Here is a 13,497-nt window from a genome sequence, read left to right as displayed (position 1 = left end):
CATGTACATCTGTTATCATAATTTGTGCAGAAAAGTTATTAATTTGCATCGAGTGACATAATTTAACATGTTATTAAAATGACAGACAGATTTGTTGACTTGACAGAATAATTCTTTGTTACAAAAAGGCCGTTTTTTAGAAGTTTGTCAATTGACTTCTCTAATTTGCATAAATAAGTAAATAACATGAATTATTAAGAATTACATTGGTTTTCGTCTAAAATAGGATTGATTTCGTGAATACTGAGTGAAAACGCTCCTAGTGAACAAATAGGTTTCACTGGGTGATTTTTATTTAAGGAGATCCAAAATACCTAAGTTGGCCACTATTTTTCGTACTTCATATTAATTATTTAAGATGAACTTAGTGTTTTTACATGATGACATGTGCTGTATCAGTGATCAAGTGATATAAACTTTTGTGTGGGTCAGTTACTCAGTATAATTTAATGGGTTGACTGTTTATGCAGACATGTTATGCAATCATTGTTAACATACACAATAACTTTTCTATAATCATAAATACTCATTAAACTGGTTGAATTTGGAGGGTATCGCATACTTCGGTACAGTAAAGCCTTTAATATGTTCCGTTACAGTGTTAATAATCTGCTCTTTGTCAAAGTCGCTTACCTGAATGTATTTCGGCATTTGCAGCCCATATGTTTGCTAGGTGATTTTCCCATTTCTGTATGATCCGATTACATCCTTTTTTTTTTTTACTGCGTCAGGTGCCCACAGTGTCAAAGCGTGGCATCCGATGTCGCGGTGGGCAGTGGTTATAATCTTTTGCCTTTCCAGTGTAAGCTATGTAGCTAGAATATTTCTTCAGTTCAGTGCAGTGCAGTAGCAGTTCATGTGTTTAATTGTAATGCGACATTGGTGGCAATATTCATTCCACATGATGTGCCTATCATCTGGTACCATGTTAGCAGTTAAAGTTGAACTAAAGGGAATCTAAGAACCCCATCAAATAATTTCTTTCCCACATGAACACAGCTATACTTCTGATGGCATAAAACTTGTTAACTTGAGGCAGGTAACATCAAACTTGACTCTCACCTTGCAGGATACTGCAGGAAGTCTTGCTGCTTTCCAGATTTCACACAATCTCCAGTGCCTTTCCCTCAGCCCAGTGTCACTTAGGCAGAGCGCCTGCAGGGGTCGCCACATGGCAACTCTGGCTGGACAGGTACCATTTCTGACAGTGCTCTCACTGCCCAGATGGCTCGAATGAACTATACAGCTGATGGGGCTGTGTTACGAATTTGTGCAAACATTTGAATCACAAAACTATGTACATCACACGTGTGCTACTCCACTTCCAAAAGAATGAAAAGCAACAGTGATCACAATATCTCATAATATTTCACCTAACTATAGACATAAAGAACCTTGCAATTTACTAAAATAGTTAATAAAGCAATATAATCAAGTCTGTTGTTGATGGGAGATAGCCACTGACTACTGAGTAGCAATTTTGAAATAATGGTAACATAACATACTCTGTTTAATAGTAGGAAAATTTAGCTGCTGAATTTTGACATAAAGACCAACTATGGAATTTCTGCTGAAGATCCATTTTCCTTTTCACTGTGAAAGACCTGAAGTTACCAAAAGTAGCAATACAGTCATAAATGAAAGACAGCACATTCTACAAGTAAAAGTACTATCCTCATAATATTGTCATCAATACTTTTTGCTATTGAATTACAATTGTCCAATGAATTGAAGTTGCACTTGAAGTGATAGTTGAGAAATCAACTGTGAATGCAACAATATAACAAAACATATTTCACATTGCTGTACACAAAATGGGACCCATGTCAGGTAGACTCAAGCAGGTAAAGTGGCAAGGAATATCATTAAAGTACAAGACATAAAATTCTCTATTTTGGCTCATGGTTAAGTTAAATAATTCTAATTTACAAGTGACTTGCTATTAAGTCAATTAATTGAAATGTAGACGTTTTTCTTGATTGAAATTATACAGTTTCCTAATTTTTGTTGAGAGTGGAAGTGGATAGTGTTGTGAATTTTCTGTATCAATGCAGGTAACCAGTGCTGCATACCCCTGTAGAACAAATATCCTTTATTTAGTAAGTTATCAACGGCAGTTTCAAACTTGGATGAGAAGTTTTCATTTAAAACATATTTCAAAGTTGTTTTGGTGTGTATGAGTCAGATTTAATATGTCCATTGTGGACTTGGTATGTCAATGGAACAGCATTGAGTACTTAAAGATTCACCTGATTTGCATTCTCAACCCTGAAAGAAACCAACAGACCAGGCCACCAATATAAATGTATCATACTTTGACCTAATCATTGAATACCTCAAAAAGAAAGACTTTCTCCAGGCCAGCCATCTAGGATTTTGAAAATGTCAAACCTGTGAAATCCAGCTCTCACATTTTCTTACATGACACTGGAAATCCTTGAGTCAAGGGAATCAAGTAGCTGCTGTACTTAATAAATTCGAAAATGACAAGACGTTCCCACAGTGACTTTTATTAACAAAAGTACAATCATAAGAGATTTAAAGTGAGACTGATGTTTCCGTGGTAGGAAAGAACCATCTTACCTCGAATGCCGAGTCACTGGCAGAAGTAGCAGTAACCTCAGTGGTACTCCATAGAAGTGTGTTTGACCCTTTGTTTTCATATTGTGTATTAATGACTTGATAGACAGTATCAGTAATAATATCAGAGTTTTTCTAGATGAGACACTTCTTTGTAATGAAGTGCTATATGATAAAAAGAAGATTTAAAAGTGATGCAAAGGTTGGCATTCCGTTTAAATGTTCATAATTATAAGACTGTGCACTTCACAAAATTCCAAAATGTACTATCCTACGATTTCTATTTCAGTGAGTCAGAACTGGAATCAATTCATACCTAAGTGTCACTGTTTATGGGAATATGATATGGATCAAGTATGATAATATAGTCTCAGTGGCAGTTAAAGTAGGTGGTAGATTCATGTACATTGGCGGGATACCAGAGAAAAAACTTATGAAAGAATTATTTTGTATTTTTTCCAATATTGTTCCAGTGTGTTACACCCATACCATACAGAACTAACAGTAGATATTAAAGGTACTGATAGAATCACAACAGAAATGATCAAATGTTTGCTTGACCCATGAGAGAACTTCAAAAAATGCTGAAAAAGCTCATCTGGAAATGCTTGAAGATAGACAATTATCCTGTGAAAACACAATTATCCCTCCGAGTACCGAGGGAACTTTGTGCCGACCTTTTGAAAATATTGTAATCTAGTCAGTTACATCATATTTTAAAACTATGACAAATTACTAAATTGTTCCTTAGAGGTATTTAATGAATCATTTCCTTGTAAATATAAGCAAAAGAAAGTAAATGGTAAACTCAAATGGATTACAAAAGGAATAAAAATTTCTAGTGCCAGAGAGAGCGAGCTCCACAATGTTTTAAAATCAAACAGAAATCCGGATTTTGTTGCTTATGTCAAACAGTATAAAACTGTATGTAGGAAAGTTGTAGTGGCAGCTAAAAAAATGGCAAATAATAAATTCATACAAGAACATAGAAATAAAACAAAAGCAGTGTGGTAAGTTGTTCAGTCTGAATTAGGAGCCAAAGTAAGAATTCATGAGATTTTGAAAATTATATATGAAAATGAAATTATAGTAAACCCTGTTCAGATGTCAAGTTGTTTCAATGAATTCTTGCTAAATGTAGTAAGATTGGATGTGGATATGACATTCTATTAGAGCATCATAAATTTGGAAAACAGCCAGAACACATCTTTTAAACAATTTGAAAAAATCACCCAAAGGGATGTGGAAAAGGAAATATTGTCTCTGAAAAACAAAACCTCACATGGGTCGGATGAAAGAACAACATCTGTAATCAAGTATGTGTACGATATTATTTCTCAACCACTGTCAATTATTATAAATCAATCGTTTGAACATGGATGCTTTCCAAATCTTTTGAAATATGCTGAGATCAAACCTCTATCCAAGCAAGGATCGACAGAAGATATGTGGAATTACTGCCCTCTCTCTCTCTTGCTGGTCTTCTCTAAAGTCTTTGAAAAGATTGCAGCAAAACAAATTAATAAATTTCTTATTCTAAATGAGATAATTTTTAAAAACCAGTTCAGATTCCAACAGGGTAGAAACACTGTGAATGCTATAAATGAGTTTATCCAAAAAAAAAAAAAAATGCTCCACATTAGATAAAGGTAGAAAGGTCACAGGAATATTCTGTGATCTAACTAAAGCTTTCGATTCAGTGAACCATGCATTACTCGACATAAAAGTTTTCTGGGTTTGGTACCGCGTCATAATGTAAAAACTACTGCTGCTGTAGAAAAGCCAACGTTTCAGCCACGATTGCAGCGGCCTTCTTCTGGGTCTAATGAGGTGACCCAGAGGGTAAACACCTACCGATACACAACTAAGGTCCTAAACTTGAAAATACAGAGTATGGCATTCCTTATGGAAGTTACATACACAAGTAAGGCTTAAATTTTTGCGTAAAGTTTGACGGAAAATTTTAAATATTTATGAAATTTGGTAAAAGAATTTTTTTCATATGTGATATGTGACTAATGACCCAGAAGAAGGCCGCTGCAATCGTGGCCGAAACGTTGGCTTTTCTATAGCAGCAGTAGTTTTTACATTATGACGCGGTACCAAACCCAGAAAACTTTTATGTCGACTGACTCTGGCCGCGGAAGCCTATGCAGTTACATGCATTACTCCTCTACAAATTACAGATGTGTGGAATCAGGGACACTGCTTTAAATTGGTTTAGCTCTTACCTGTCAGGTAGGAAACAAAGAGTAATTTTAACTTCAAATGGAACCAATTATTCCTCAGACTGGAAAAGAGTTCCCCAAGGAGTCCCACAAGGTTCGATATTGGGTCCCTATCTGTTTCTTTTTTACGTAAATGACCTACCACTTGCTATTGATGTTCATTCAGTCTTATTTGCTGATGATTCATCAGTTGTAATTGAAAATGAGGTATCTGAAAATAATCCAGAAAAAGCCAACAATACTTTAGAAAAACTCGAATCTTGGTTCTATCAAAATGGACTAAAACTAAATGTAACTAAAACAAAAATGATTGCAATTTGAATCTAGATCAGTAGAAAGGACTGAAATAAAGATAACTTGCAATGATCAGGATATCACAGAAGCAAACCACATGAAGTTCTTAGGCCTAAATCTTTACAAAAATTTAAATTGGAAGCTACACATAGATTACTTAGCTAATAAACTGAGCAGCCTACCATTTGTAACGTGTGTTTTTTCAGGTGCTACCAGGAAGATAGTTTAGCACTGCTACTTTGAGTCAGTTATTCGTTGTGGCATAATCTTCTGGGGAAATTGAGCAAAAGTCACTAGGCTCCTAGTATTACAAAAGAAAGTAATTAGAAGCGTATGTTGCAATGAAACGGGAATCCTGTCGACCACTGTTAAAAAATTTAAAAATACTGTCTATCCCCTCACTTTACATATGTGAGATGGTGGTGTTCCTATATAAAAATCAAGATACACTAGACACTTTCCGTTTTGACCACAATTACAGCACTCGCCACAGAGATAACTTCAAACTTCCACCACAACGTTTAAAACTTTATGCCCAAACGCCAGACCATATGGGGTAAAAAAATTTCAATAAAATAAAAGGCAGTAATATATTTAAAATGGAGCTTGGTTCACTGAAAAGATTGCTCTTTACTCTTCTGGTGGAAAAGTGTTACTATTCTGTCGATGAATTCATTGAGGACGGCTTCACAGTCTGAACACAGGGATTGTATTACATGTATTATTTTATGTACATGTGTAGCTGTAACTTAGAAAAGTAAAATATAATGTTAACTGTTGTATTTCTCTTTAAAAAGTGAAAAAAGTTTCTTTTGTAAACCTTGAGATGTTTCTTGTACATCAAATTAAATGATTTTAAAATTGTACGTAATGAAATGAATAAGTCACATATCACATATGAAAAAAATTCTTTTACGAAATTTCATAAATATTTCAAATTTTTCCGTCAAACTTTACGCAAACACTTAAGCCTTACTTGTGTACGTAACTTCCATAAGGAATGCCATACTCTGTATTTTCAAGTTTAGGACCTTAGTTGTGTATCAGAAGGTATTTACCGTCTGGGTCACTTCTGCACAGCACGGCTAGTCTCTGGCGGTTGCCTCTTCGTATGCTTCTCGTAATTCAACCCATTCGCCCTGCACACTCATTTTTCTACGGCCATAATCCAATAATAAATTAACAAACGACGGAGCTGATCCTCCTTGGTACACAAACCGGGTTAGAACACTGTTGCAGAAACAACGAAACAAACATGCCAAATTCAAACAGACGCAAAATCCCCAAGATTGGTGATCTTTTACAGAAGCTCGAAATTTAGAGCGGACTTCAACGCCACCTGCTTATGACAGTTTCCACAACGAAACTTTGTCTCGAAACCTGGCAGAAAATCCAAAGAGATTCTGGTCGTATGTAAAGTATGCTAGCGGCAAGTCGCAATCAATGTCTTCTCTCTGCGTGATAGCAACGGAGATACTATCGAAGACAGTGTTGCCAAAGGAGAGTTACAACACACAGCCTTCCGAAATGCCTTCACAAAAGAAGACGAAGTAAATATTCCAGAATTCGAATCGAGAACAGCTGCCAACATTAGTAACGTAGAAGTAAATCACTTAATAAAAGCAAGTCTTCTGGTCCAGACTGTATACCAATTAGGTTCTTTTCAGTGTATGCCGATGCATTAGCTCCATGCTTGACAACCATATACAAGATGTCTACTCAAAGACTGGGAAGTTGCACAGGTCACACCAGTATTCAAGAAAGGTAGTAGGAGTAATTCACTAAATCCGGATCATTAACGTCGATATGCAGCAGGATTTTGGAACATATACTGTGTTCGAACATTATGAATTACCTTGAAGAAAACGGTCTGTTGACATACAGTCAACAAGGATTTGGAAAATATCGTTCTTGTGAGACACAACTAGCTCTTTACTCACACGACGTTTGGTAAAATTCACTTCTATGCATGGTGTTATATGAGGCTGATTTTAGTACAATGATTGTGTGTGTATGTTTGACCGCTGTGCAGGTGAGCGGTGAGGGAGTGATAAAAGATTAGAATTAATTTATTGTGGATGTGAGTGTAGCTCAATTAAGAGCGATATAATTTAAATTGTTAAATATAATATTTAGTATGTGGTGGTTAGCTTTGGTGATTGGGTTCAGGTTTAAGAAGAGGGTGGTGTGTTTGGGGGAGGACCTTATTACGTCTGATCTAATTTTGATCACTCTTTGAAGGACGATATTTTTATTTAATTGAAAGGGGAAAAAATAATTTTTCTCTGTCTTTGTAGGTTCTCTATAGACGAGAAGGGATTTAGTTCTTTTATTAAAAGAAAAATTGCAAATTAAATTTAGAAGGTCTTAGAAAGAAGAGATTGTTATTGATTTACTAAAACAAAAATTATAAATTAAATTTAGAAGGTCTTACAAAGAAGAGATTGTTATTGAGAGTACTGAATATATAAATTTTTTAAATTTACTTCTAGTTAGTCATAGGTCTATGGTACACTAAAGAACTAGGACTTTGCTTAATATCGACGAGTATGACATGAATTTTATAATATTATATTAAAAATGTTTTTGGTCTTCTAATATGCGAGTATGTAGATATCTGTAGAAAATGGGGGTAGGCTCTGATCAGAAAGATTGACGCGTTTCTGCCAGTGGAAAAACGCTCTCCAATCAGCTGAATTGTTATGAGAGCGAATGGGTTGACTGAGGGTGCACTGTTGTAAAATGGTCATTTTCTAACGTATAGGAAAACGAATTCTATCTTTATTAGAAGAACAAGGTGTACATGGGAATATTGTTATCATTGGTATGTGTTTAAGTATATAATATTAAATGCACTATCCTCAGTGAGAGGGGTGTTTGTCGGTGAAAGTAGTTTACTTATTTGACTAGATGTGTGCGTAATTTATTATGTTTAATCCGTGGAAAAAAGAATTATTATGTTCTAATGAGCTGGTTTGTATGTGGGGGCGTAAATGATTGTACTAAATTATTATAAGAGGGTGGGTGGCATAGAAGTAGAACAAGTTCTGTGAGGGCGTGTGTAGAAGGAGTGAGCGAGTGGATGACACGACTCATCTATGTCTGTATCGTTAGGACCTGTAAATAAATGTCGTATAATTGGGGCCATGGTAATAATATTTAATTCAAGTTGGAGGTGGTAAATATGGACAAGGCTTTGAATATTGGTGTGAGTGTGGTATTTGCTCGATGGTCTGTTTAAAAGTTTCAATCTTTAATTGCGTTTGGTATTTCGGGGTGTGTGTAAAATTAATTTTACTCTTGAAAGCGCGAGAAAGATGAGTTGATGGGTGTTTAGATAGAGGCTACGTTTGTAATTCGAAAAGACGGGATGAGAATGGTAAATTTATTGATGGACATGGTTTGTGGGGTGAAATATGAGCATCAAGATAGGGTTGAGGACGTTTGCGTTTGTTGATGGTGGGAGGAGTAAATTAGATCTTATTTTTTTTAAAAAAATGTTGTAAAGTAATAACAATACTGAGAAGGTTTTAGATGGCTGGTCACGCGACGAGGCGAGAGCAGGGATGTGTAGTTATGCGTAGTTAAAGGGCCGTGTAACGTCGTGTGAGGAGCAATGCGCAGTGTGCTACAGGGTCATAGGAGGTAAAGACGTGTGCTGCTGCTATGATGTGTCTAGCGTAGGGAGGCTGCGCTTTGGAATTACGATAGCTTGATATAAAGTAGACTTTCACCCACGTTCGAAGGTAGCGTCTCGGGGTTGTGATGGATTGCGGTCCTGGACGGACGTGTGTGTGTGCTTCGACAGCTGACGAGCGCGTTGACTGCGCCAACTCACGCTCCCGGAGGCCGAGCAGGGGGAGGGTCTGTGCGAGGTCTGAAACCAGGCGGGTGGGTGACTTCACGACCCTGTGGACAGGGTGCGGAGTGGAGGCTACCTGCGCACGTCTGCTGAGTTATTTTGCGAGCGGATCTGCAGGCTCTGCTGTGTGTTATTAGGATAGTTTACGAGTACTCAGCGTATCTACACATCTGTGTGATGTATTATTTAGTAGCAGTTTAACTTTAAATGCGAACATTTTTAGGTTAGGCTTTACCGTGACTGTTACTGACATTAAATGAAACAACAAGTTTACTGTTACCAGTCACTGTTTTATTTTATTTTTTCCACGACGCGTTTCGAAGGTTTAAACCTCCATCATCGGGTGGATTTACATTAGTTAGTATTACATATGTGTGTATGTTGTGTTACGATTTTGGAGGAACTTGTGGCACTGCCTAGTGGGGAAACAAGACACTATTTCAGAATATGGTTTTGGATAACTTTTGACAAAAAATAAACTGATATCTAATGGTAAACTTTAATAAGTAAACTAGAGTACCTCCAGTGGTCACAGGAGAGAGAGATGTTTGCTCTCATATAATCACTCCTTCCTCCCTCTCTCTCTCTCTCTCTCTCTCTTTCTTCAAAGAGTGTCGTCTATTTATGATTTTACTGCTGTAGCCAATATGATCACTGTAATTCAAGCCTGTAACATTTCACCTAATTGTTATTAGCAAGTATGAAGTTTAAGCCATTTTAACATTTCACCTGATTGCATAAACGAGTACGAATGTTTAGCTGTTTTAACCTTTCAAAATTGGATTTATATACCAGCTGAAGTACACACACACATATATTCGACACCTCAAAACAAACACTCCCAAATGGTTTAAGCGATTATTCTGTAATAATGTTGTTACGATCTATATTCTTTGCACTTTGCGATTATGTCTTCTCTTCTGCTGTACGAACCTTGCACCCAGCTGATTCCAGACGCCATATTTGTTTACAAATGTGGCAGTATACATGTGAAGTGTTACGACAGAAAAAGGAACCTGTGACCACTGGAGGTACTCTAGTTTACTTATTAAAGTTTACCATTAGATATCAGTTTATTTTTTGTCAAAAGTTATCCAAAACCATATTCTGAAATAGTGTCTTGTTTCCCCACTAGGCAGTGCCACAAGTTCCTCCAAAATCGTAACACAACATACACACATATGTAATACTAACTAATGTAAATCCACCCGATGATGGAGGTTTAAACCTTCGAAACGCGTCGTGGAAAAAAATAAAATAAAACAGTGACTGGTAACAGTAAACTTGTTGTTTCATTTAATAGTAGCAGTTTGCTATTGTGTGTACTGGAATTACGATTGAGTCTGTGGGCTGTGCGAAATGGCCTAGGGGAAATGTGGTCGGGTGTTTTGCGATCGTGTGATATATGTACTGTATGGTTAAATAAGTTGTTCGAAGAAATAAACAGAGTGTTGTCAACCATTACACGCCCATGCAGCGCAGATCGCAATGATCGGTTTTCCGTGACCGCAGTGAGTTTTTCGCAACGGCGATATTCGTGTGTGTCGACGAGCTATGAGCTATTCTGACAATAGACGTGAAGGCAGGTCCAGACCTGAGACGCCGGCGGTATACACGAGAAGAACAATGCAGCTTTCACATGTGTCGGCTGTCACGAGGGCTCGGAAGCTGACCTTGGCTGGAGACTCTGGAACCCCCACCCCCGCCGACCGCACGCTCGCGCCGCCTGCCTTGGAGCGTAATCTAAGGCGCGTAGGCGGCGATGTCAGTTTCTCCGGTGATGGGTGCGAATGCGACTGTGTTGAGGTCATGTTTGGGGGAGGCCGAGCGGAGACTTTATGGTCGGTTTAGCATCTGGGGGGTGTTTGGGGGCGTCTGTTGCACTATTTTGCGATCATGTGTGTGCACTGTGGTGTGCTTTATTTGGAGAGTTTAAGAGTACATAGCTCGTCTGCCGATATTGTGTACTGCATTATTTAAGAGCAGCTTGCTATTGTGTGGTGAAATTAGGAGTTGTTTACGTGTTTGTGGCCTGTGTCAGATGACCACAGTCGGATCAGTGTGAGCGATTTGTGACAAATATACTCCACGACTAAATAAAAGGGCTCCAAATAAATAGAGTTCAGTCCTTCATTACTTCCCCGAGCAGCACAGCGCAGTCTGAGCGGTTTTTACGCAAAAACTGCAATCTGGTCAGAGTGTGAGTGGGTAGACAAATAACTGGACAAATTTATCTCTAGAGGAGTTACAGGTCTGGATTGGAATGAATATCTTGATGGGTGTGGTAGTGTTGCCAAGTGTAGTGCACTACTGGAGTTCAGAACCTGCCTTAGGTCAGCCTTACACATCGAAACCTATGAGATGCAAAAGCTTCAAAAAGATATGTCCCAAATAAATAAAGTAAACTCCCTCCATCAGCTTATGGACTGAAATTATTTCCGATAATTAGGAGTTGTTTGGCTATTTGGACGTAAATGTTTTGCATTATTTACGAGCGTTTCGCATATCTGTAGGCTGTGCTACGCATTATTTTTAACTGTTTACAATTAGCAAGCGTGTGTCTAGAGCATTATAAATATGTAGGAGTGTTTTGCAGGTCTGTATGATGTGGGATATGTCGGTGTGATACATATACTCCATTCCTAAATAAATTCGCTTCTCCATCCGTGGACCTAGTGCAGGGTGAGTCCTTTTACCCGAAACGTGTAGGAAGAGGTTGAGTGCTGGTGGCTTAGTTTGAAATAATTTTCTTAGGTTGGCGGCGGAAGCACAAGTGAGCTCTGTTTAGTGGCGGATTTCAAACTTGGCGCTGGTTCCCAGGAGGAGGTGGCTGTCTGGTCCTCGAACAGTACAGGGTTATTACAAGTGATTGAAGCGATTTCACAGCTCTACAATAACTTTATTATTTGAGATATTTTCACAATGCTTTGCACACACATACAAAAACTCAAAAAGTTTTTTTAAGCATTCACAAATGTTCGATATGTGCCCCTTTAGTGATTCGGCAGACATCAAGCCGATAATCAAGTTCCTCCCACACTCGGCGCAGCATGTCCCCATCAATGAGTTCGAAAGCATCGTTGATGCGAGCTCGCAGTTCTGACACGTTTCTTGGTAGAGGAGGTTTAAACACTGAATCTTTCACATAACCCCACAGAAAGAAATCGCATGGGGTTAAGTCGGGAGAGCGTGGAGGCCATGACATGAATTGCTGATCATGATCTCCACTACGACCGATCCATCGGTTTTCCAATCTCCTGTTTAAGAAATGCCGAACATCGCGATGGAAGTGCGGTGGAGCACCATCCTGTTGAAAGATGAAGTCGGCGCTGTCGGTCTTCAGATCTGGCATGAGCCAATTTTCCGCGGGCTACGCGTGAAACTTGCCCGCACGCGTTCAACCGTTTCTTCGCTCACTGCAGGCCGACCCGTCGATTTCCCCTTACAGAGGCATCCAGAAGCTTTAAACTGCGCATACCGTCGCCGAATGGAGTTAGCAGTTGGTGGATGTTTGTCGAACTTCGTCCTGAAGTGTCGTTGCACTGTTATGACTGATGTGAGTGCATTTGAAGCACGACATACGCTTTCTCGGCTCCTGTCGCCATTTTGTCCCACTGCGCTCTCGAGCGCTCTGACGGCAGGAACCTAAAGTGCGGCTTCTACGTATCTGCAGTGTGTCGTGACCATATGTCAATGAATGGAGCTACAGTGAATTTGTGAAATCGCTTCAATCATTTGTAATAGCCGTGTAGTTGAAATTAGGTAGTTGAACACATTTTCATACGTATATGAAATTGTAAATTGAATTATTTAATATAGCGGGGTGGTGAGAGTGAATTAGCAGGCGATCATTGTAGGCAAAACCACTCCCTCCTTCCGCCTCCTTGATTTCTATCTCACCGTTTATGGCCGTCCCATCGCTCTCACCCCCACCCTTAAGTACCTTGGCGTCACCCTCGGCCGTCACCTCTCCTGGACTCCCCATCTCCAGACAATCCAAGCCAAGGCACGTTCCCGACTCCGTCTCCTCAAGCTCCTTTCCGGCCGAACGTGGGGTCTGGACCCCTCCACCATCCTCCACACCTATAAGTCCCTTATCCGCCCTATCCTCTGTTACGCCCATCCAGCCTGGATCTCCGCCCCCCCTTCCTTTTATAAATCCCTCCAAATCCTTGAACGCCATGCTCTCCGCCTTGCCTATCGCATCCGTCTCCCTTCCCCCACGCGGATCCTGTATGACCTTATCCCCTTCCCCCACCTCCTCCTCTTCCTCGAAAGGATACGAATCCTATACACCTCCCGCAAACTCGATCCTCCTCACTCGCTCGTCTCCCCGATCCTCTCCCACCCCCGCCCACTGCCGCGCCTGTACTCCCATGTCCCACCCGGTCTCCATCTCTCCACCCTCCTTACCCTCTCCCAAGGTGGCTTCCGCCAGCTCCCTCTCCCTGATGATGTCCTTGCCCCCTCCATCTACCCCTCCTATCAACTTTGACCCTACCCCGCCCCCCCACTTCCCGTGTCCCTTCCTTT

This window comes from Schistocerca cancellata, unplaced genomic scaffold (assembly GCF_023864275.1).
Source record: "Schistocerca cancellata isolate TAMUIC-IGC-003103 unplaced genomic scaffold, iqSchCanc2.1 HiC_scaffold_808, whole genome shotgun sequence".
Taxonomy (NCBI): domain Eukaryota; kingdom Metazoa; phylum Arthropoda; class Insecta; order Orthoptera; family Acrididae; genus Schistocerca; species Schistocerca cancellata.
This window is presented reverse-complemented; position numbering follows the sequence as displayed.